The sequence below is a fragment of the Acipenser ruthenus genome, chromosome 30 (assembly GCF_902713425.1).
Source record: "Acipenser ruthenus chromosome 30, fAciRut3.2 maternal haplotype, whole genome shotgun sequence".
Taxonomy (NCBI): Eukaryota; Metazoa; Chordata; class Actinopteri; order Acipenseriformes; family Acipenseridae; genus Acipenser; species Acipenser ruthenus.
This window is the reverse complement of record NC_081218.1, coordinates 15848829-15875590: the sequence shown is the minus strand read 5'-3', so window position 1 is coordinate 15875590 and position 26762 is coordinate 15848829. Positions and strand designations below refer to the sequence as shown.

Here is a 26762-nt window from a genome sequence, read left to right as displayed (position 1 = left end):
GTATGACACACACTCACACAAACACACACACGCACACACACACACACACACACACATATACACACACACACACACAGCTGCCCAATGTTTAGATATGTTGTACATATCTTAAGGGAGCATGTGTTTGAATTAAAACATTGGAGGTATTTATAGGTTTTTGACGGCATGACAACTATCAACACAAACTCAACAGCTGTAATTAAAGAGCTCTGAAGCAGTGTTCCTTATTGATACCAGAAAAGAAGATCCCCATTTGCTTACTATAACGATGCTGCATCTCTGGGCTCAAGGCCAACTCGTGCCAAGAGAATGATTATCCTCAATCGAACCATTTCAAAGTGACAGCCGACAGCTTTAGCCCAATCAGTAATGTATTTGCTGGCCAGTGAGATCAAAGTGCTGGTTGTGGAGTTTCTTTTCCTAAGGGCTAGTGTCATAAAGATAAGCATTACATTGAGGTTGGCTATGAACAGAACACAAGTACTGTAGGACAGTGACTGCTGCTTTTAAATGGGTGTTTAACACTGGGTTGGCTATTGAACACAGTATGTTGAAAAGAGTATTCAGTCTAAAGCACTTAAATAGCTGCATTGACAGTCCCTCCCTGGCCTGAGCGCATTGACAGTCCCTCCCTGGCCTGAGCGCATTGACAGTCCCTCCCTGGCCTGAGCGCGTTGACAGTCCCTCCCTGGAGTGAGCGCGTTGACAGTCCCTCCCTGGCCTGAGCGCGTTGACAGTCCCTCCCTGGCCTGAGCGTGTTGACAGTCCCTCCCTGGCCTGAGCGTGTTGACAGTCCCTCCCTGGCCTGAGCGCGTTGACAGTCCCTCCCTGGCCTGAGCGCGTTGACAGTCCCTCCCTGGCCTGAGCGTGTTGACAGTCCCTCCCTGGCCTGAGCGCATTGACAGTCCCTCCCTGGCCTGAGCGCGTTGACAGTCCCTCCCTGGCCTGAGCGTGTTGACAGTCCCTCCCTGGCCTGAGCGTGTTGACAGTCCCTCCCTGGCCTGAGCGCGTTGACAGTCCCTCCCTGGCCTGAGCGCGTTGACAGTCCCTCCCTGGCCTGAGCGCGTTGACAGTCCCTCCCTGGCCTGAGCGTGTTGACAGTCCCTCCCTGGCCTGAGCGCATTGACAGTCCCTCCCTGGCCTGAGCGCATTGACAGTCCCTCCCTGGCCTGAGCGCATTGACAGTCCCTCCCTGGCCTGAGCGCGTTGACAGTCCCTCCCTGGCCTGAGCGCGTTGACAGTCCCTCCCTGGCCTGAGCGCGTTGACAGTCCCTCCCTGGCCTGAGCGCGTTGACAGTCCCTCCCTGGACTGAGCGCGTTGACAGTCCCTCCCTGGCCTGAGCGCGTTGACAGTCCCTCCCTGGCCTGAGCGCGTTGACAGTCCCTCCCTGGCCTGAGCGCGTTGACAGTCCCTCCCTGGCCTGAGCGCGTTGACAGTCCCTCCCTGGCCTGAGCGCGTTGACAGTCCCTCCCTGGCCTGAGCGCATTGACAGTCCCTCCCTGGCCTGAGCGCATTGACAGTCCCTCCCTGGACTGAGCGTGTTGACAGTCCCTCCCTGGCCTGAGCGCGTTGACAGTCCCTCCCTGGACTGAGCGCGTTGACAGTCCCTCCCTGGCCTGAGCGCGTTGACAGTCCCTCCCTGGCCTGAGCGCGTTGACAGTCCCTCCCTGGCCTGAGCGCGTTGACAGTCCCTCCCTGGCCTGAGCGCGTTGACAGTCCCTCCCTGGCCTGAGCGCGTTGACAGTCCCTCCCTGGCCTGAGCGCGTTGACAGTCCCTCCCTGGCCTGAGCGCGTTGACAGTCCCTCCCTGGCCTGAGCGCGTTGACAGTCCCTCCCTGGCCTGAGCGCGTTGACAGTCCCTCCCTGGCCTGAGCGCCTTGACAGTCCCTCCCTGGCCTGAGCGCCTTGACAGTCCCTCCCTGGCCTGAGCGCATTGACAGTCCCTCCCTGGCCTGAGCGCATTGACAGTCCCTCCCTGGCCTGAGCGCATTGACAGTCCCTCCCTGGCCTGAGCGCGTTGACAGTCCCTCCCTGGCCTGAGCGCGTTGACAGTCCCTCCCTGGCCTGAGCGCGTTGACAGTCCCTCCCTGGCCTGAGCGTGTTGACAGTCCCTCCCTGGCCTGAGCGCATTGACAGTCCCTCCCTGGCCTGAGCGCATTGACAGTCCCTCCCTGGCCTGAGTGCATTGACAGTCCCTCCCTGGACTGAGCGCGTTGACAGTCCCTCCCTGGCCTGAGCGCGTTGACAGTCCCTCCCTGGACTGAGCGCGTTGACAGTCCCTCCCTGGACTGAGCGCGTTGACAGTCCCTCCCTGGCCTGAGTGCATTGACAGTCCCTCCCTGGCCTGAGTGCATTGACAGTCCCTCCCTGGCCTGAGCGCGTTGACAGTCCCTCCCTGGCCTGAGCGCGTTGACAGTCCCTCCCTGGCCTGAGCGCGTTGACAGTCCCTCCCTGGCCTGAGCGCATTGACAGTCCCTCCCTGGCCTGAGCGCGTTGACAGTCCCTCCCTGGCCTGAGTGCATTGACAGTCCCTCCCTGGCCTGAGCGTGTTGACAGTCCCTCCCTGGCAGTTATTAAAGTGTTTAAACAATATGTAAGGTATAACCCACAATGGGCTGTACTGTTTTTATGTGTTCAAGCTGTATGATTAAGACTTAGCCAGTAGACACCGGCAGCTCCCCCATCTTCATTAAGTGGAGTGTACCATATACGTGCCCCACAGTGATATATATCAAGACCTGTCAAGCGTGTTATTTAGTATTATAGTTATTTAGCTAGATTGCAACATGGCTGCATACTCGCTCACTGTGTATTGTTGATTTAATATTTCTGCAGTGAGTCTCAAGTGGTAATGATGTTGAGCAGGTTTATCAGTGAATACAGAGTCTATAGGGGCAGCATTGAAGGGTATTACAGAAAAGCAGTTGCTGAACCAGGGAGTATAGAAAGAGAAATTACTCCACGATAATTTAGATTGATATGTAAACTTCTATTAGAGATACTCCTTTTATTGGCTTCAAGAGGATAATGCAAGCAGCTGCGTCAATAACTGAAGACAGTTTATTAACCGACTTGAAATACACAAGGCAACACGAGGAATGATTGATGGTGAACAGAAGCTAGTTTGAACATTTTACATATAATCTGAGGTTAGCACCTTTTGTGTCGTAACCTTCACGGGCAACAGTAAAGATTTATGAGACATAACGGTATACCAATTAAGCAAACTATGATGTGAATAGGAGTACAGGATATTAAACTGTAATTCAATTACCAAGGTGTCACCCAATTCATTTCAAAGACTTGAATCCCTATATCTGAAAGAGGCATTAAAGATCCAGAATTGAAAGCACTGATGCCTTCCTGTAGTGCTGCATTTCTGCAAGATGCTGAGCCAGTCGGCTGCCCCTGGAACTCCTTGACAAGAGTTTCTTCTGTCTCAGTAACCCCTCATTGTACAGACTGGATCTACACAATCAATTCTGAATATTTCCAAGAGACCATCAGCAGGTAAAACACCCACAGCTGTTTAACTCAATACCCTTCCAAGCCAACCTGTCTCATGGGAGCTCTGTGGACTGTGAGGACTGTGATTCAAGCCAACCTGTCTCATGGGAGCTCTGTGGGCTGCGAGGACTGTGATTCAGATGGAAATCTGCACTGAATGAGCCGACTAACTCCTCCACCATCTCCTCATTTCAATTCTCTCCATATTCCTACTCCTGGAAGCTTTACAGCTATGGCCAAATGTTTTGCATCACCTAGCATTTTAGGATTGAGACATAATTTAAAAAAATATATATGAACATAATTTAGATCTTTTATTTAACATCATGTAATCAAAGAAACTACAAAATGATATCGCAATTTGTGTCAGTGTTTTGTTAAGAATATGGAAAACTACAAAGCTGTACCAAGACTATTTCTAAGCCCCTAAAATACAGTTGTTTATTTCTGGTTTGGTAAATTGAGTGTGTGCTTGAGAATCTAGCCCATCTTCTTTTGAACCTGAAGGGATGAACCATTTTCTCAGCAGGAGAGAGGACAGACAAACGGACAAATGGACGGACGGGGGGGGGCTGTCTTTAAGCCCTTCGTCTGCCTACAGTCATTTATGAATTTGTATTTCAGTAACCTGTGATGACAGTGAGGCACCGACAGCTTCCTGTGACTGATCTACAGCTTGACACAGCAGGGAAACGGCACTCATGTGCATCACACACAGCACTCTCGTGCCCTAAATACAGACCAGCATTGGTTGGCAGATGCATCTCCACAGGTACCAGGTGGCAGGGTTACATTTGCAATTGGATCCAGTGCAGTTCCTCAGTTATTTACTTTGCCCTGTCTCTGTACAATAATGTCAGCATTAGCGCTAATCATCACAATCTCTGTTTCCCATTGCCAGAGTCTCAGGGGGTAAGCAGTTGCTGTATTGTTTTCTTGTGGCTGTCTGCTTTATTTTCTGATCTGCTAGGGAACCCCGGCTATCAAGTTTATTGTCCTCCCCCAGTTCAAACAGTAGTTCAATTCACCAACAAACATAAAGGTGACACAAGTTTTATGAGTCACATATTCTTGAGACCCATTATCATGGGTTTAGCTTTTTAGGTTACTTCCCTTCTGATTTTATTTGGGAAAATAACTATTTTGAAATGTAATGTGCTGTGACAAACAAATGGATAGCTGCATCCGCTTTTACTGTGAGTTTATTTAACAAGGATGATAGAGTCATGAATAGAATGGTTGTAATGTTTTAACAGCAGCACTGGTTGATGTTAGAAAGGTGTAATGAAATTGCTTTCCACATTAGGTTGACCCCCAACATGTAGAACTTCACCCCTATAATGTACAATATTTAATCTGCAGTACACAAGACAAGAGATGTGTCACAAGTCATAAGACACCGATGAAATTTTAATGATTTTCTATCTTCATTTAAATATATATTTGATCTATTATACATTTGCTGAAGGAGGCATGGTAGCTCTTGGGAAAACATGGCTCAAAGGCTAAGTGGTTTGAATCTCATAAAGAATTATGAGAGATTTAATATGGAATTAAACTAATGCCATTGTACAATTGTACTGCACAATGAGACCAGACAGCATGTCTCTCCTCTAGTTTCTATATCAAACTGGGAGTCTTTATCAGTGCCTTCAAAGACTTTGCAATGCTCAAAACATTGAAGTATTTTAGTACCCCTCCAGTTTAGTTGCATATTGTAGCTTTAGTAATTGCAACTTTATTACTGAACAGCATGCCCTACAGAAGCCTGTTGCCAATCCTGTAGCTCTCCCCAGCTCTCTTACCGCTACCTGGGACCTAACTATATACCCACAGGAAGTCCCTCCCTCCAGGGGCAGCCCAGCCTATCAGGTGTCCAAAACAACCCCAACAACAAAGCCGTGGGCCTCGGTACACAATCAAGAACCCATTGCGTGCCAAAAATACTGCCCAATCCCCATAGCCTCAGGTGAAGCCCCATGGCTTGGCATCACTGCCAGCTGAGTTAGGTTCTCCATGGCTCTGCCATCCCATACACCCCTGGGGGTGGGATGCTATAAAATATGCACAAATATGAGCAGCAACTTGAACATTCAAACTGTGGCTCTTTTTCCTAAACATATTTTTTTTGTTGTTGTTGTTCACTGTGGTGTAGAACAGTCAATATTTAAAACAGAGAAAGTTATGTAGCTGTGGAGCCAAACAGCTTAGTTCAATCCGACACAAACTGCCAGAAGGACTCTCTAATTGAGCTGGGCTGAGCTCCAGGCTATCACATGTGACTGGAGCTACACAGCGGCATGACCAGCCTGCGTTCTGCATGGTCTGGAACACAAGCCACGGTAATCCAAATGCTTGATCCCAATTAAACTGCAATTCCATTGCCCACTGTGCTTCGACCCATTGCTTAAAGCTCTTCTTGCTAAGCACTTACAGGTAAAGGTGATAGTTCCCACCTCCAAGGCTGTGCTTTGAGGTAGAAGTTCGCTTGTGTGTGGGAATGCCCCTCTTTAGAATGTTCAATTACAGAAACTCCATCAGGAAGCTTAATAGAACTGGTCAGTGGCGCCCCCCGATCCCCAAGGCAACCTCCTGTTTTACACCCAGAATTATGACACTTGATGGGGATTCAGCTGGCTTGAATGCAGTGTATAAGAATATAGCCTGTCAGCCGCATATACTATTCCAGAAACTTTTGTCTCGGTTTCAAAAATAATTTGTCTGCACTATTGACCCCTGAAAAGAAGACAATTGTCTATTCAGGCATCAAGGCATTCATTGAAAACACAAGGAGGTAAAATGGACAGCAAATGCCCACCTGCAGTCATTCTCCATGTATTCCTCCCAGTACTCCTAGGAGGATTCATTAGTCTTCCTTGATAGTGCCAGTCAGTCAAATATAGACTGCATGCTTAAATCCACGCCTCTTACTGACGTGACTTAAGGGATCATTTCCTTGCAAATTTAAAGTCGTCTCTGTCACTGAGGTGCCAGATGTTTACTCTTCAGCTTCTCTGACAGATTCTCTTACAGTGGATGACAGATTAAGGGCATACAACCCAAGGACATTTTTCTTGTCATTTTGATGATAAGACCCACATTTATTCTTTGCTAATACAGGACATAGGTTTGATGACAGCTTCAGTGTGTTGCCCAACATTATGAGATGTGATTAATATTAAAATATATTTAAAAAATGACCTTAAAATGAGAATGATTGAACAAGTATGAACCTACTTAGAATTCACTGCACATAGAACATAAAACATAAGAATGTGATATAGGTCAGGTTCACTTCTGCAAATGCACTCAATGGTAGATCCGTTAAAGGCGAAACAGCCATAGAAAAGATCTTTCTCGCAGGCCAGATTCCCTTTGCAATCTGACGTCTTAATAGCCGCAGCAGTCTGTGTGAATACAAATATCAAAACAATTGTGGTTATGTTGAAAACGACGGAGACAGCAATGGCAAGTAAAGCCTGTTGTGGCATCCCTTGAAGTGGTGAATTTGTCAGCAGTGTTTTTTGGGGTGGGAAGCTCACTAGCAGCTGAGCTGTGCTTGAGCAGCGGTGGCAGACCTATTAGAATGGGATTCAGAATGTGTGTAAATGGATATCCATTCTGAGAGGGGTGACACAGACCCAGCTGCTGTATCAATAAAGAGATATGTTATGAAGTGCTTGTATAGATCTTTCCCAATCCGAACACTGATCTAGCAGATCAAGGTCAGGACTGCTGTGTGAAATGACCACTTGGGTCTCCCGTATTTTCTCCTGCACAGTGAATGTTGTTTCCTCGCTACAGCTTTCTGTTATCTGCAGCTGCTGTTTTATCCCAGGGAGAGGCATTCATGGGCATCGGGCTGCATCGCTGCCTTTCTAACTTGCAATGATAGCTCACTTCTGTGGGCAGACACACTCACTGTGCAGCTCAAAAGGGTTCTTTTCCGCCAAGTGAAAATGAATGACCTTTAAAACCATAACCTCAAACTTTATTCCACATGTTTTTTCCCTCTCGTTCTCTCTGCCATTTGGAATAATTCATCTTTATTAATGTAATGTGTCTACATAGTCTGGCACTGGCTTCCTTCGAAGAAACAGCCCTCTTGTATTACTGAAGTAACCCAAACAGAGCTATTATCAGACTCTGATAGCTGGTGCAAGCAGGCCAGCAGACACTTAGCAATCACACAGAGAGAATAGATGGAGTTCTGCACATTCTGTTTGAACAACACAGCCCATGTTATTGCAAACATGCGCTCCCCTGACTGTATGACTCACCCTGCACACCACGCGGTCGTGTCTTTACCAGGGGAGACCCTCTGGGACCCCGGCGTTCCCCTGACTGTATGACTCACCCTGCGTGCCACGCCGTCGTGCCTTTACCAGGGGAGACCCTCTGGGACCCCGGCACTCCCCTGACTGTATGACTCACCCTGCGTGCCACGCCGTCGTGCCTTTACCAGGGGAGACCCTCTGGGACCCCGGCGCTCCCCTGACTGTATGACTCACCCTGCACGCCACGCCGTCGTGCCTTTACCAGGGGAGACCCTCTGGGACCCTGGCGCTCCCCTGACTGTATGACTCACCCTGCACACCACGCGGTCATGTCTTTACCAGGGGAGACCCTCTGGGACCCCGGCACTCCCCTGACTGTATGACTCACCCTGCACGCCACGCGGTCATGTCTTTACCAGGGGAGACCCTCTGGGACCCCGGCGCTCCCCTGACTGTATGACTCACCCTGCGTGCCACGCCGTCGTGCCTTTACCAGGGGAGACCCTTGGGCACCCATTGCCAGTGTTGTGCTACTTCTGCATTGCCATTGAAGATCCACTGGATTCTCTAATGTACGAAACAAAAAAGCAGTAGTTAAAAATTATATCCTACCCCAGGGATCTTTTTGGAGATGAATTTAAGAGCAATAATCCGGAATCTGGAATGAATATGTTAAAGCTTACTTTGATAACCAGCTTTCAAAACTTCATGTTCTTTTCTAAACCCCAATCTTTCCCCAAATGGAATAAATGAGTTTGAAACGTTGCATATGCAGAACATCCCCATGTTCTGTCCCTCAAGCTAAATAGAAGCCATATGCTGTGTGTGTTTGTGCTGCCAAAGAAATTGAGCTGTTTGATGGATAAAGCCTGGGCAGGGCTGACAAGCAAAGCACTCTTTTCTGAAAGTTTAGACTGAACATTGATCTCTATGGGAGATTAAAAAGACAAAATCTGATCATTCAAGAGCCACTGACCCGCGGCTTCATCCACTGAAACTCCACTGAAATTGTCATTTGGAAATTACAGCATCACACTTTTTATTGGGTCCTATATTATCTGCTTATTCAAAGAGGCACAGACACAAGGCACTTTTTTTTCTTTGAACTGAACATACTTGTAATACCAGCATACTTTGTGGGAATCTCTTTTCTTCCTGGAAGGCTTTCGTTGCTGGGATGTCAGCTGGGGTTCAGCTTGCTAGGCTGCAGGATGGGATGCTGGGAAGGTCCATATTCTCAGTGCATGGGATATCTAATGAAGACAGAAATTAATTGAATATTCTGCGCCATCCTTCCTACCTGACAATGTTTCTGACAGACACCCAGCTTTGAAGGCAGTTCATATGGCAAGCATTTATCAGAAAACAAACAAAAACTGCATTTATTTTTTGGCACCTTTAGCATGATATAATTACACAGCTGTTATTTGGTGCTTCTTGGAAGCTGGTATAGAAGCACCATAATTACAATGTAATGGTGGCCTATGAACACAGTCCATTTCCTAAATTACAGTATGTGCTCCTTTCTGCTGATAAGCATGGCTGCACAATTCTTATTTGCATTCCCTTCTCCCCAGCCCCTATGTTTGCTGAAGATATTTGGGTTCTTTGCTTGAATTTTGAAATAAGAAGCTATAGATGAACAGTTTCAGCTTCCCTGTCGTTGTGTGGAATTGCAGTAAAAGTACTGAAGTGAATGTGACCTACAGCACAGGAAAAGGTTTGGAATCAGGAAGCAACAGCATCTTTCAGTGTATTGTGCTGCAGAAGGAACGGGTGATAATGGGGCATATTGAGCAAGAACATGTTTTTTAATCCTTTTGGTTTACAGTTTGAATCCAAAATGTGAGCCCCATTAAACTTTCCAAACGCTGTCAGTGACCCCCGTTACTGCGTCATCGTCCAGAGGAGGCTGTGTTTTATATGTGGTTACATTTACAGAAGATCCTATATATCCTATATCTATATCATTTGAGTTTTTACCTTCACTGAGTAGATACTAAAATAGAATGATCCATATTGTAATAATGCTAGCGTATAAGGTCAAACTGAACAAATAGCTGATGTGGCAAAATATGATTTAGCTGATACAGCAAGTTAGAAATCCATTTTCTTTTACCTTAAGGAAAGTGCAATGTGCCCCTTTTCTGCAGAAGTAGGGTAGCTGCTTCCCATTGTGCAGCTGTAGCCTGCAATGTAAACGTTATCTTAATAAACTTACAGGATGCAAAAACCACTTAGGAATAGTACAGTGTTGCAAATTTAATTTGGGACATTTATATTAATTACTGAGGAAACATGCTGAGTAAATCGATGTTTATCTGAAATTCAAACTTGTTTGTGTTTCAGATGTAATTAATACATTTTCAAAGTGGATCCCCTGCTGTTCACATTAAGCTGTGTGTGAACTATCACTTTGCAACTGGATTTGAACTGTATCTCTGGGACAGCTTGTTATATTGATTTGAAACTTGGTCTAACTATCGTCTATGTTATGTCACCACTGTTATTTTAATTTAAAAGAGTTCAAACCACTATCTGCTGAACCATTAAAAGGTTAGTTAGTTCCCCACAATGGAACATTCTTTTTCTAGATTCGTGATGTCATGGTGCTGTAGTTCGTTTTCTAGATTTGTGATGTCATGATGCTGTAGTTCTTTTTCTAGACTCGTGATGTCATGGTGCTGTAGTTCTTTTTCTAGATTTGTGATGTAATGGTGCTGTAGTTCTTTTTCTAGATTTGTGATGTCATGATGCTATGGTTTTCTAGATTTTGGAAATAAACTAATGAATAAATAAATACATGCTGTCTTCACCTTGTCCCTGTCCTTCGTCGCTTCTTTAAAGAATCTCTCTGATCTCTGAGATGCAAGGCATTGTGCAATGCAATACATTGAAGTGTAATCACTGTAAGTCCAGTCTATGCATCTATTGTGCTTTGTACCTTGAGTGAGTCACAGGCTTGATACGTTTTCTCTCCAACACAATGAAAGCTAGATGTGTCCTTGGGAAAGCTGTGCTTTATTCATAGCCATTATTCTTACTGTGCAGGTAACAAAAAAACAGTACATTTTTCAGAAGGACCTTCTTGATCATTCTTTTCAAACACATTCGTTTTTCAATGAGTTTCTTTTGCAAGAGATCACTGTTTATCCACCGGGGTTTCAAGTGAGTTATGCTGACAATGCTTTCCTTGAAGTTTACAGAACACCCTGCAAAGTTCGCAAGAAACACATTACATTCCCTTTGCTGTGTCCCGTGTCGTCTATCTCAGCCTTATATATTTTTAAATATGTTGCAAACTCTCTTACATTTTTTACTCACACATCGTGGGTCATAAATCAACTGGGCAACATCTCAACATTTACTCTAGAGAAGTGTGAGGGGTGAGTCAGCTGCTAAATGCACCACTATCCATAATCTTCATATTGGATTACCATCATTGTTCACTTAATGCAGCATAGTGGAAACCGATCAGAGGACAAGAACTAAAACTTCAGTATGCACATTGTTACAATGTAATCAGCCATTGCCATTCCAGCAATCTTATCCATAATGCACATTGTTACAATGTAATCAGCCATTCCAGCATTCCAGCAATCTTATCCATAATGCACATTGTTACAATGCAATCAGCCATTGCTGTTCCTACAGCATTCTAGCAATCTTATTTGTATGAATACAACCCAGGGGTAGATGCCCTCTTTTGATAATTGAGGTTTGTTATGATATATTTTCAAGCCGCAAACAAACTTTTCTATAAGAACACAATGTGCGAGTTTTTCACATGAAGCATTACAAAGCTCTTCATTTAGTTTCAAGTGGCAATATAAAATTTGAAAAATGCATATTCCCATTCAAGTGCAGATGGACAGCTCATACACAGGAGATGAGGATAATTATCAAAACACATAACAATTGTACACATTTTTATTGCACAATATGGACAATTACCAGAGGTACGTGTGAACCCTAAAACTGACTGTTCTCATTCAAAATTAGTTATGAGAATTAAAAAAAAACTGTAAAGCCACACATTGTGCTATTATCCTGCTGTGTGTTTCTCAGTATTTGCTAGGACCCTCAAGCCGCTAGGAGTGGCCAGCTATGGTCCTGGAGAGCCACAGGGTCTTCTGGTTTTCATTCCATCTGAGTGAACCAATTATTTTCTTAATGTGTCAACACTGACACATTTTACAGGTCTTCAGACTCCAGGTCTCCAGGTCTCCAGTTCTCCAGATTTAAAGATACCCAGAAAACCTGCAGGATTGTGGCTCTCCGGGACCAGGGTTGGCCCCCCATGTAGGTGACTGAAAGCAGGACTGCTGCTTTCAATCATCTACTGCTGGGGTTTTTATTCAGGGACATGGGGAACGAATGACAGCTTCCACTCATGCTGGTGCTTCTAGGGCCTCACTGAATTCTCATATATATTGTCATTGTTAATCGTATGCACATAATCATTCATTTTTAGCAATGCAGCGACAGGCTTCTACAGTGCGGATGTTTATGTTTGGCAGGGATAGGGTTCAAATTCCCGACTCTCTCCATTCCAGCCTTCTGGGATTGTAATTGAGGAAATGGGAGCCTTGATTGGCTGGCTAATTGGACAATCAGTAAATCAATGCAATGAACTGCTGTTTACTAGCTGCAGAAGGTCCAGCCAGGGAGGTAGGCTTTGCAGATAGTTTGTGAAGGAAGCTGTTTCACTGCAGACACAAGGGCTACCAGAGAGGACTATTGAAAGTGCTTTAAGGTTTAAGACAGAAGCTCAGACCTCATATTTCTCTGCTAGTGAAAGGGTTGTAAGAGCAAGCCAGATAGCTGCAGATAGGCAATATGTTACGACTGTAAATCTGTCAACTCCAACTAAGGCACACACAGTGGCATCGGGCAGGCTACAGTGTGGCATTGCTTTTGATTTAAGGCCAAAATGATGGGGCCTGCTATGTCATTGGAAGAATAATACAAGTAATCTTGTGTTAATTCTTCAATGAGAAACGCAAATTGAAAAGTTCAGTTTGGTGCATATGCAGTTCAGCTGTTCCAGGTATTTTTTTTTTTTTTTTGGAGAAAGCTCTTCCTACTGTTTCTAGGTTCTGTGCATGCATGAATATTAAAAAGTCAAAATGTTACTGTAGTTATTGAAAAAAAGGCTTTGCCACTTTCAATGTTGACCACTCCCCTTTGATGTAACCCTTCTGAGCAGTAGAGGGAGTGCATTGAACCTGCATGTCTTACAGAACGTATTTCAGTGTGAATCCTTGTCTGGGATTGTACCTTGTCCTAGATTGTTTCTAGGAAATGTTTATATACTTCCATGTCTATACTCTCTAATAAATCATATCTAAGCGGCTGATGGTCATTGATACTGACATCAGTATCATTTAGTGGCATTGTAAGACGTTCGTCTTTGAAAGGTATAGTTTTGCGTTTCACCTTAATTCAGTAGTTGAGATGCAGTGCTCTGATGCTGTCAGTGTGCCGGTAGTAACCTTTATCCAATGAAGGTTACAGCCAAAGAGAAATAGAAAAAATACCACACAAAAAGTACCAGACAGCACACTCTGTACTGCAGGAGTTCAAAAACACAAGAAAATGAGCAACCTGAATAGAAGAGGGAGGAAAAGAATCAGCACAGAGGACAAGACCATGCCAGTGTTACCAAGGTCAGAGAAACAGGGAAGTGAGTGCTTCAGATATCGTGCAGGAGCTAGCTGAAGAATAAGCTGCTATGGTGTCAGTGCAAACAGTAAGAAATAGATTGAAAGAGAAGAGATTCAATGGATGGGTTTCTAGAAAGAAGACATTCATCAGTGCAGTAAAGAGGAGGAAGAGGAGGACAAGGAGGAAGTGGAAGAAGAAGAGGAAGAAGAGGAAGAGGAGGAAGAGGAAGAAGATGAGGAAGAAGAGGAAGAGGAGGAAGAGGAGGAAGAGGAAGAAGATGAGGAAGAAGAGGAGGAGGAAGAGGAGGAGGAAGATGAAGAGCTTTTACCAAAAAATACCCCCAGAAGCCAGAAGCTTTTTTCAAAGTAATTTGGTCAGTTGGGTCTAAATGTAATTTGCTTGCCTTATGTTGTTTCCTTCTGGTTTATATCACTTATTGTTTTATTCCTCTCTCGCTTCCACTGGTTCAACAGGTTTTGTTATTTATAACCCTAAAATAATAAACACATTATAGCAAACTGTTTCAGAGGCAAATAACTCATTTAAATGGATGGTAATACATTATTAGCATCAAAACAGGACTAGAATTGACTTAGCCCCCAAGGGAGTTTTAAATTAACATGTTATTTTCCCACTGCGATACTTGCATTCACAAGGGGGTGGTAAATTAAACCACTGTGTGCGAATGACCAGAGCTGAACAAAACCCTGACAAGAACAGAAATGTAATCGGGACATTTGTGGAGAACTGCATTGCAGGTTTTGAGTTCTGAGATTAATTAATGTAACCCCAGGTAACACACATATCAAACGGCAGTCAACACAGCTGCCACAGGTTTCACACGCACTGAGAGTACACAGAGCAGAACAATTCCAGTAAATCTCACGCAGTACTGGATGGGTCCTGAATTCAGCTGATGTCAAGCCCAGAGTCTGGTGTTTTACTGTTTCTGCAGTGAGAAGGAGAAACACCTTTTAATCAGAAACACGGGTATCTTTATTGTGAAATTACAGGATATGGCAAGACTAGGGCCAGTGCATTTTCAATAAGTACCTTTTCAAGAACTACATGTGTTATAATTCCAGATTGCTTTAAATTAGCTTTGGACTCAAAATACCCGTCTGACAATTACAACAAATGGAAATATTTAATTACAACAACATAAAAACAAAAAACATGCCAGTATTTTTTATTATTTTAAAAATAACAAACATTAATTGAAATTGTACATCAGGGCCTTCTGGCAGTGCACTGTTTACATTGTGTTGTGATTTGTTTTGCCGCTTGCAGCTCAGTACAGCTAAGGCCAAAAGTTTCGCATCACCTTGAATTTTAGGATTGAGACATAATTTTTTAAAAAAAGGTGCAGAAGTCTACTGGAAGTCATAATAGTCGCACAGTATTTCATGGTTGATTTCAAAATGTCAAATTTTTCAATTGTTGTCAGTTTGTCGTTAAGTATATGGAAAACTACAAAGTGGTGTGTAATTCAATATGTTAACGTAACATTCTTCAGCAAGTTTCGTTCGACTTTATGAGCAAAATGAGTTAATTCTACAGGCTGATGGTGAAGCTTTTGGCCAGAGCTGTGCAGTATAATTGTGATGGATTACTGGTGTATTTGAAACACTTTTGATGTCTGGATTCAGGCTGTGTAGCCCAGCATGGAGAGGCTTGACAGCCAGTTGCCTGGTTACTGGATAAGCAATTCCCTTTCAATTTCCTTCCTATTTGGTTATGCTAGCTGCACAGTCTGAAAAGGGGAGTTAAGGGTTTGCGTGTTCTTCTGGTCTTAATAAATCTCCACCTAGTACACATCGCTTATTCCTGTGGATGCTTGGCATTTTAATTCAATCCACCAACAACTGCTGTTTTTTGTTTTCTTGTTTCCTATACACACTGAGGGGGATGTTTAGCAGATTTGGAGCGCCGCTGTAGTTGTATACTCCAGCATTGGACAGCGATCGGGGCATTTGTAAGGAAAGTAATCTAATGTGCAAGAGGACTTGCTTTTAAATGCAGATTCAGAATTATTATTATTATTATTATTATTATTATTATTATTATTTTATAAAAACACATCCAGTTGGCCACTAACCCAGTGCTGCATGGCAGACATCGCAACTGGAGATCAAATCAACCATTTTACTGTAAAACCAGTACAAGATACAACTAGAGTGTTCTGTTAAGTGGATGCACAGATTGTGACAGTGTGAGTTTTCTTTCTAGAGCCCTCTGAGCATGCCTCAGGCCTGCGTTGTAGAGGCCCTCCTCTGCGGGAGTGAGGGAGCATTTCAGTCCCTCTCCCCCTTGCCTGCACACACTGTATTACCCTGTTGAATTTGGCATTGCACTGGTGTGGGTGCGGGGGCATGTTCTCTGTGTATCCTGGGTTCCTTGATTACCCTGGAAGGGCATATTGTCATTTTCTTCATCATTGTTGTGATCAAATTCACTCAACAATGCTGCACTTGTACCTTGATGGGCAGTGGCTCCATGCAATATGATAACACACATATCCACAGTGCCAGAATTGTGCGTGAATCCTTTGTGGAGCGTGACAAAGACCCACAATCCCTGGATCTCAATCCCATTGAGCATATTTGAGATGAAATGGCAGCCCAATACTGTTTAATTACATCTCAATCCTAAAACTCTCAATCGCTGCCCCAGGGAGCCACAGATCAATTTTCATGATAAAGATTTTTAACCGCCACCAAAACACAAAATATACACTTACAATGTCAGTGAGAACATCTCACCCTATGAATCAAAGTGTCAAAATAAACAAACACACACAAATATACACACAATGCACAGATGGTAAATGCTACCAAACATGACATTAGATATGCTAGACAGAATATAATAATTTCGTTTTGTGTAAACATAATTAGCAGCACTGAGATTCTGGAATTCTGGGTCTTAATAGGAGCATGAACAGGTAGCTAGGCTTGTTTTTTCCTCTTTTTTGTTTTCAGCTGACCCAATTTTTTCCCAACAAACAGCTGAGCAAAAAAACAGTTTAGTGAAAAACTACTGCTTTTGGTCAGCATCCCAGTGTGAATCCGGGATTTAATAAACATCCCAGGAAAATGTACTTGAGAGCCTGAACCTTTGCCCTAACATGGCTGCCATATAGACCCATGTGACTGTTTGGTTTCCAGACGAGAGAGACTACATCACATTGCCTTGTCCCCTGAGTACATTTGATGCGATGCAGTGATAAACATCACTAGTGATGATGACTGGATAGTCAAACACTGTACTGTGGTCACATTACTGAAAACCCATAGCAGTCTTGTGCTTTGTAATGTTTATGAAGCAGAGACATGCTGGTAATACAAAGCGGGCATGTAACAGTGCACACAATCAAACTACAAAAAAGAAATGCCATTTTATACAACATTTAGCTGGTTAATGGAAAGTGAAGTACATTTTATCGACTAGGTGGAAGCTTTAGACCGATGTGTAGCTTTACACAAAGGGCCCAGCTAATATCCTTTGTGATCATTCACTGCGGGTTTGAAAAGATGCAGAATGCCCAACAGTGGCTTGTACAGGAGAGATACATTTACTAGAGCAGCTTCAATCTAACCCCATACAGCATCAAAAAAGAGTCTGCAGATCTAATGATAAGGACAAGTCCATCCTGATCCTGAAACTCAGCTCGACATGCTCCTTTGTTACAGAATTGATCTGCTGTTTTTCTTTAGCTTCATTTCTTTTTGTGACCTTTCAGTTGAAAATGAGCCACTTGTGGCGTCTGTGGGCGTGTTCTTGTTTGAGTGTTCCAGTACTGTGACCAGGTGTCTCGATGGCTCTCCTGGTAAGGCATGAGTGTGGGGTGTGCAGAGTGGACTAGCATTCGCTCTGGCGCGCCCGCAAACTTCTCAACAAACCCCCTGCAGGGCTCGCCTTTGTCCTCTGGGGGGCGCTAGCTCGCCAACATCCACCGTTAAGCCCTTGGGTGTAACGAGGGGATTGGCTTTGTACTGAGATCACACCAACTGATCTTCAGTTCTGCTGAGCAGTTGTGGGGAGTTACTGTGATGAGAACATAACTGTCTACTTCCCTTATTATTATTATTATTATTATTATTATTATTATTATTATTATTATTAGTTTTATTATTATTATTATTATTATTATTATTATTATTATTATTATTATTATTATTATTATTATTATTAGTTTTATTATTATCATTTAATCCTTTTAAATAATTATAACTCAAAATGTTATCTCCACATCTTCAATTTAAAGATATTTCTTTAAGAGCTTGTTTCAGAAGCAATACTGTATTGGGGCGTTAAAAACCTGTTGAAAGTAATCTTTTAATTGTATCTCTTTCAGTTTCTGATTGGTGTTGAAGTACATGTTTATCTTAATTACTACACTACAGGATCTTGCAGTTAATTAACAGTTATTTTATCTCAGTTCCTAAATCTAAATAACGGGCCATTTTGGTTGAGAATAATTTGCCAGATGAATGCCAATGAGAGAGCACCAAATCTGTAACACTGATAGAAAACCTCATACCTTGCAAAAGATTTGTATTTCTGTATTTAAACTGCACTTGCAAGTTTACAATTAGAAATCTTCACTGGTAAAGACATGGTAAGTTCATACCATAAGGCTAATAATTTATTGAGATATAATATGTATATGTGTGTGTGTATATATATATATATATATATATATATATATATATATATATATATATACTGCAGCCTCAATGCAGGTTCTTAGTTTAAAAAATCTAAATGAAATATTAAGGCTTTATTTCTTATTTATTTTCTACTGTCTTCTCCTGTATAACTTGTGCTGTATTTATGTGTTTGTCATTGACAGTAATCGTTGTATAGCACACATTTTATATCCATTACAGTGATGTAGTGGGGACCCATAGTTATGGGACTTTGAGCCTTGCCAGTGGAATGGAATTATAGGGCAGCTGGGAGCCACGACCGTGCAGGCCCTTATACCTGACTCAATGATATGAAGGGCTGTCTTTAAAGGGGAGCAGTGCACAGACATGTGGGTGTTTTCACATTAACAATACAAGTATTGGGACCCCGTATTATTTTCTGTGCTTTTTTACATTGAAATATATGAAATTTCATGAAAAAGAACAATCTAACACAAACACACAGACAGGCATATGAAAATTATGTTTTTGATACATAGCATGGACAGTGCCATTTTGTTTTGTTTGCCCCATGGGTTGAAAAACTGCATGGACAGACCTCTGTTATAATGAATAGGACAAGCACGACACACTGCAGATTCACTGCTTCAGTCTAAAAGCTCTCCTTGTCTTGACTAAGAAGATTGACGGAGGGTAATCCTATAAGATGAGCTCACAAGTTCCAGAAAAGGTGTAATTAAGGGGCACGCTTCGACTCTTCACGCCGCATGGGACTGGTCATTTCTGGAGGGATTCCCCTGAACGTGGTGTGGATTTGTACTCCTGTGCTTTGCAATGCTTTCAAGAAGGCTTGGCTTTCCTCGTTCTGCTGTGCTCCAGCTGACTGGCATTCTGCACTACTGAGCTCACACCTAGTATGATAAAATGACGACGGTTCCAGTGGCAAGGCTTTTATATCGCTCTAAAAACCAGTGTGAATGCTTGAGCTGTGACCAAACCAACTTGTTGAATCTAATTTAGTTCCCCCTCCTCAGAATCCAGCAAGTGTTAAACCGCAAATTGGATTTCTAAATGTTTTCTATGTGGATGCCCCCACTGCTTTTCAATTGACCATTATATCCTAGGAGGCCAGCTGTTATTTTCATAACTGCAGGGGCTCGGAAAAAGAGCTCAGCCCAGCTGGTTCGACTCAGTTTAATGCCCCTCTCTCGGTTCAGATGGTTTGACCCAGTTTACTGTCCATCTCTGTCCAGATGGTTTGACCCAGTTTACTGTCCCTCTCTGTTCAGATGGTTTGACCCAGTTTACTGTTCCTCTCTCGGTTGAGATGGTTTGACCCAGTTTATTGCCCCTCTCCCGGTTCAGATGGTTTAACCCAGTTTAATGCCCCTCTCTCAGTTCAGATGGTTTGACCCAGTTTATTGCCCCTCTCCCGGTTCAGATGGTTTAACCCAGTTTAATGCCCCTCTCTCCGTTCAGATGGTTTGAACCAGTTGCTGCTCAAGTATAGCCCTGTATGATTTGCTGCTGTTGGTTCTGCTTCGATGATTATCTACCAAACTTCCATGTCAAACTGACCCTGAAAAGACACCTCAAGGATAATATGCTTCCCCTCTTCCCCATTAACAGTCTGGTATGAATGATGAGCCAAGAGAATCATACAGGGCCCCGATAAAATGATCTAAGCAGGAAATTCAGAAGCAATGTTGATATATAAAGTATGCCCCTTTAACTTCAATTCCCACCTATTTGTTTTATCAGACACAAGCATGGCTTCCTGTAACTCCCTCTTCAAACCCTTGTTTACCAAAATAAGAAAAACACTGAAGGTTCTATTATTAACTTTTTATTAGAACGTTTGAAAAGGCGATTGCCATGGTTACCCAGTTCAAACGGCTCCTTTAGCCCCTTCCTCTTGTTGTTATCCTAAAAATGAAAAGTTTGGATGGTTGTCTTTTTATTTTAGCCCTCACTGCTGAAGAACTCTGTACACAAACGGTCCATTTAAATGTCTGACAGTTTGATTGCAGATTCAATTTCATCTTTGGTAGCCTGAAGGGGGAAAAAAGACAACTACAGTATTGTGTGGGCTTCTTTCCCAACATTTCACAATTTGATTTTATTGTACAAGATAAGAAAAACACTAAGGTTTGAATCCGCGATGTATTTTTTTGTCAACAGCAATGATGAAAAAAAAAAAAACTACCTAAACAATTATTCTGTGTGTTATAAACCCGAGACTCTCTGAGCTGTCTGTGTTCCTGTTATTTTTGAATATGCACTTCACAGGTGCTTTATGCATGGCAGGGTTCAGGTTTGAAGTGCAGAGCAATACAGAGAGCACTTGAGCAGCTTGCTGCCTCTATATCTATATAGGCAGTCTACAGGATTGGCAGAAACCCTCCGCAATGCCATAGAGAAGGGAATTACAACACATAACAAGCCCTGAGGCACACAATGACCATTGTACCATTGGAAAAACAAATGTACCAACTGTGTAGTCCCTTAGGGCTTGAAAGACAGACCAAGCCAGGTGTAATGTAATTGTACCGAGGCATGCAACACACATTCACATAAATAAATCACAGGGGGGATGTAAATAGATGAGTAAATAAATCATCCTTGGTAGAAAACACCAGCAAGATTAATACATGTATGCTTTCAGTGTCAGTGTATGAGCCTGCACTGCAAGCCTGTTAACATTAATACATGTATGCTTTCAGTGTCAGTGTATGAGCCTGCACTGCAAGCCTGTTCAGATTAATACATGTATGCTTTCAGTGTCAGTGTATGAGCCTGCACTGCAAGCCTGTTAACATTAATACATGTATGCTTTCAGTGTCAGTGTATGAGCCTGCACTGCAAGCCTGTTAACATTAATACATGTATGCTTTCAGTGTCAGTGTATGAGCCTGCACTGCAAGCCTGTTAACATTAATACATGTATGCTTTCAGTGTCAGTGTATGAGCCTGCACTGCAAGCCTGTTAAGATTAATACATGTATGCTTTCAGTGTCAGTGTATGAGCCTGCACTGCAAGCCTGTTAACATTAATACATGTATGCTTTCAGTGTCAGTGTATGAGCCTGCACTGCAAGCCTGTTAACATTAATACATGTATGCTTTCAGTGTCGGTGTATGAGCCTGCACTGCAAGCCTGTTAACATTAATACATGTATGCTTTCAGTGTCGGTGTATGAGCCTGCACTGCAAGCCTGTTAAGGGACAGACATGTTAAGAACACACGCTGGCAACAGGGGGGTGGGTTGGGGTTGGGGTTTGCAGGGCTTGGTGTGAGTTCAGTCACACCAAGAACGCAAGAGCAAAACACTATGAAGAATCAAATGCACAGTTAACACAATGTGAGCATTTTTTCACCCAGGAAAAGGGGACCTCTTCAAAGTGATTGAAATGCACATGAGAGGTGCTGAAATGATTTTGGTAGCTCTGTGGCCTTTAAAGGTGTAACGGAAATGCAGTGCAGAAAATCACATTAAAAGAAGCAAACCCCCAGTAAAGCACAGCAGCAAAACGATAAGGCACGTGGGAGGTAGTTATGCTAAGAGCATGTTTCTAAAGTCTGGATTGTTATCACCTCTTTAATTCTGATTAAACTGAAATTGTTTTTCGTCCAGCAGTAAGCCTAATCAGCTGGAGGTACGTCTTTATAACCCATTGAGGCTCAGCTCACACTGTTAATGCACAAATCAGCTGAGGGATATTGACTCATTTTCAATGCTGCTGTATTTAATTACACCACAGTGAAGTACCATACATGGCTGTGTTCTCTGGTGTGTGATTTGCATAGTGTTTAGGACCTCTGAATACAGATGTTTACATTAATGCATGTTATGTGGGTCATGTGCATCGAGATGAATGAGCATGTTTATTCAAAACACTGAATCTTGATGCATAATGTTGATCGCATTATGATGGCATGCTATTAAGAAACCATTTTGTTTTAATTTGCAAGTCATTTTTAGCACCTGGCTGCTTTGTGTAATTTCAAGAGGTTTAAATCTCAGTGCCAGGATCTTTGTGCATTGATTAGGTTTATGTGATTTGTTACAAAACCTGTTGGGTTACCCCTATACTGTAAAAAGGGGTCATGACAGTTTGTTCTAAAAAGACTATTTGAAGGTATCTCGAGGTGTTGTTGCTCCAATACTAAGCTGTTATAATGTATGTGTGTTTACCTGGCCGCTGGGAGCTTATCTGGAGAATCCTAGAAGCCAGATCTGAACAGCCTTCCTCATTCTATTCCATTAATGTGACTTTACTAGCCACCCCTCATGTGTCACCTTTTCATTTTGAGAAAGTGGATTGTGTCCTTGTACACATAGCTGCTCTCTAAATAGAAACAAAACCGTGGAAAATAATAGAAAAAAAACCCTAAGCACAGGACAGCTCCATCAGCTATTACATGTATTCTCTGTCCTTCTCGATCTCTGGCCTCTGTGCTGCAGGAGTCCCTACAGCAGTAATACAGTCTGGAGCGCACAGGCTCACATCCTTTCTGTGTGAGCTTACTGATCTTCATCAGGGATTCCAATGAGGAATGTAGCATTTCAAAACTGCAGTAAAACCATCATTAAACTATACAGCAATTCAATTAATTAATACATTTGCTGTATTTTAAGATTCTTTTTTATTTTTAACTGCGATTTTGCAGCACAAGTTTGATTTTGCAGTTTTACTGAAAAGTCACAACGTCCAGAATACGTTATCGTAAAATAACACCATCCAATTTGTAACCTGCTTTCTCGGCTGTACCCTTTGAGAATTCAACCCTCAGTTATGGCTATGATGAAGCAGCTGAGGGCCCAGTCTTGTTGATTTATAATGTAGAAACACTCATTCATCACAGAGGGTATGAGCCAGAAGCAGTGTCCGAGACAAAAAGCCACTCAAGGTGTAATCATGCCACGCCCCGGAGGGGACGGGAGATCCATGAACATTTCCCACGGCAAGGCATTTCACATTGGAATGAACACAGTTCCAGGATCTTGTCAAAGAACCAGACATTTCAAATTCAGACATTTGTTACAATGTATATGCATAATAAGGCTGCATTTGTATCAGTCTGGTTGCATTTATAAACCACAAGAACGAAAAACCCTGAAAGGAAACTCAGCTGTGGTGTTTGATGGCACCTACAACATATACAATGATTTATTCTTAGTCATTTTTATTTACATCACAGTGTCACATAGTCACATGGCATCTGCAACTGAGACTGGATTGAAAACCTTTAGAAATCAGTCCTGTTTGTTTCCTTAGCAGCGGACTGTGATCAAACTACTTTGTCAGTCCCAGCTGGGATTCAGTATGCTTGAAAGTTTAACAGAGAGACACAGGAAATGAGGTCATTGCTGTGAACAGGTTGAGCTGCAATCTAGAACTACTTCAGGCTCCTCCCCTTTTGCTGCTACACATTCCTGTTCCACAAAGTCTGTCAGGGCTGCTAGTCTTGACTCTGTAGATACTGGGTTAGAGGAGAGTGTGTTGGTTGACCGGGCAGAGGCAGACCCATGACTTTGAATTCGCAGCAGCTATTCTGAGTCTATTGTTTAGAAGTACAATCCCTATGAGAGTGAGATAGAAGATGGAGGCAGTAAAGATGACACAGCACAATGTGATTTAGAGAGGATGGCTGGAGTATTCAGTGCTCGAACTACAAGGCATGTTTCTTCTGTCTCTTGGTCTAAATCTCCCCTTGACTTTACTGCAAAATCTACAATTATTATTTATTTATTTTCATCCAGGGTGACTTACAATTGTTACAAGGTATCACGTTATTTTTACATACAATTACCCATTTATACAGTTGGGGTTTTACTGGAGCAATCTAGGTAAAGTACCTTGCTCAAGGGTACAGCAGCAGTGTCCCCCACCAGGGATTGAACCCATGACCCTCAGATCAAGAGTCCAGAGCCCTAACCACTACTCCACACTGCTGCCCCCACTGCTGTGGTCTCTGAATTCAAACAGAGACCACAATAAGAATGAAGGGAAATCTTTATGTTCAGGTGAAATAAATGTGGTACGCAATGAACCAGGATGGTATTACTCCTGGAGAGTTTACATTTAAATATTCTAGGGAGCTGCCTTTTCAAAGTCTCATCTATCACGCGCTTCTCGTCTCAAACGTGGTGCAACAAGAAGCTACTGGAAATGTGTAATGCTGCCGTCCTAGAAGCTGGCATCGTCAGCTGCATGAAATACAGAGTACGGAAAATAAAAACCCTGCCTTCACTTTGCTGGTGGTTATTTATCTATTAAAAATGAATACAAATCGATTTTAAAAAAGAAAAACACTTGGCTTTGTCTGCCTACAGGTTATAGGGTAACCTTGAAGAGTTTGCATGCTGTTTACTTTTTGACTGGAATTAAAACCCTTGATACTTCAAGCTTTGATCCAATTTTAATATCGCTGGGCTCAGGAACTCAGTGAACCCCCTCAAAAATCACAATTAAAATGGTTTACATTGCAGTAAATGATTCCTTCCTTTACAAATCTCCAGTGCTACATTACATTCTGCACGGTCCCATATACAAGTACCCCATAGTAAAAGCATAGCCAGTGTCAAAGCAAGGGAAAGCATTTTGAAGCCCAGAGAGGAATGCTACGGGATATTCAATCCATAGTATAACCATGGGAAATAAGCATGCAGAAAAGTGTACTGTGGTAAACTTTTACAAGGGCTCCCTGTCCACACCAAATTGATAACCCGTACTACTACAAATACATTACTGTACATGTTTGGATGACACTTTACATGAAGTGTCTCCAATTACTGTGCATTTACATTTAGTAGGTAGGCAGTAACTGCTTCAGATAAAGGTAACGAACCTCTGTCGACTGTTAATAATAAACACTTCATCATAGCGCATCAACTTATTAAAAAGAACGAAACAGACAGCGTGGCCGTGGCTGAATTCCAATACCAGTTCCAGCAGAATTCTGGAATAAAAAATATTATTATTGATAACAAATATTCAAATTTGTATGAGCATGTTTAATTAAAAAACACACGTGCTGAGACTCAAAGAAAAACCAGAGGACAAAAAAAACGCACTCCATCAGCCTGCAGTGTGATGCTTGGTGTGGATTTAATAGAGTTTCATTTGCTGGTGTCTGAGAGCACACAGTGCCTCTGTGCGAACTCTTCTGGCTCTTGTTAAGTGAGAGAGAGAGAGGGAGGGAGGGAGAGAGAGAACGCGCTCATATAGACTCACCCACTTCTGTCCATCATTACTGCATCCACAACCCAGACGATCTGGGTACCATTCGCAGCTTATGAAGCGAAAGAAATAAACCTTCATGCCGGAATCGGACCTGCTGCAAGGGGACGAGCTGGTTACAAAAGCAGCTTTTGTTTTGTCGCAACAGTCTCTTTTTTGTGTGCTTATATTTCATTGATTTTTCGGTATCACTCCAGTTCGGACCTAACGTTCGGATAAGGAGCAACAGCTTCCCGTTTACTTTATATCCATATATCTGTATCTATATCTATCTATATATAGATAGATATAGATAGCTAGATATACGCACCAGGTTTTACAATGTATTTTCCTTCTTAGAGGTAAGCACTTTCTTTCTTTATTGCTCTCTTTCATTGAGCGTTTTTTTTTGTAAAGTTAACTTGCTCTGTTACCCTGTTGCTACTGTTCTTTATGACGTGCTTTTTAACATCCACATTCTGCAATAATTAATATAAAAAACTAACCGTGTTTGCGGTCTATCGTCAGCGTGAAATATTTTATTATATTATAATGAAGTACATATAAAACAGAAGCTGAAATCGATTCCATCATTTCTATACATCACTACTTCAAGTTCATCCCTTTTAACTCTATTTTGTTTTTCTTCGTGAAATATATACAATTTCATTTTTAAATAAATTCGTTATGTCTTTTCCAACTGACGTATAATAAATTCTATATAGAATCTCTTCTTCTTCTTCTTCTTCCTCTTCTTCTTCTTTGTATCTATTTGCATCTATTTGAATTTTGTAAAACGGCTTTGTATATACCATTACGATTTATATTTAAATGCTGACCGTTTTAAATAAAATATTGACTTGATGTAGAATCCCAGCATGTTTAAAATGTTTACTGTTGAAGAATGCATTTCATAAAGTACATTACATAGGCCGGTTATTTTAAGGACGCGTCTTGCGTTTCCACGACGGAATGTATGTAATTAGAACATTTCTGTCTGCAACGTTAATCCACTTAAAAAAAAACATTTTCCAATCAATCAATAAATAAATCGAATTGTTAATTTACCACTTTAAATACTAACAGAATATTCGGACTCAACAGGTACCGGCTCTTGTAAATCCCGGCACAGCATCAGAAACTGCCGACAATACTTTTGCGTTTTACTTTTTAAATACTACATTGTCAACAACGTATCTATAAAATCGAGAAATGTTATTATTGTTGAGTTTATTTTAGACTGCTTGTGTAACATTGTTTCTCTTTGGCAAATCCTTGTCAAATTTAAATATAAATAGATACATAAATAAATAGATACGCGTGAAGCTCAGAGCACTGAACCTAACTGCATTGGTACTTCTTTAAAATGACATTTTCAGGTTGCAGCGTTACTGATTGTACTCCTTATTGAAGGAACCATTAATCAAAGGGAAT

General features: G+C 42.3%; 1 protein-coding gene across 2 annotated transcripts in view; it reads left to right on the top strand.

Moving 5' to 3' along the window:
* LOC117426346 (potassium voltage-gated channel subfamily D member 3-like) overlaps positions 1–26762 on the top strand; it is a 116432-nt gene that overhangs the window by 33136 nt on the left and 56534 nt on the right. Inside the window, exon 1 of one of the 2 annotated variants that reach the window (XM_034920478.2) lies at positions 25331–25690. The exons of the other annotated variant lie outside the window; for it this stretch is intronic. The gene's annotated coding sequence lies outside the window, so the exon portion shown is untranslated. Of the gene's footprint in view, positions 1–25330; positions 25691–26762 lie in introns of those variants that run through there. 2 annotated transcript variants of the gene reach the window in all.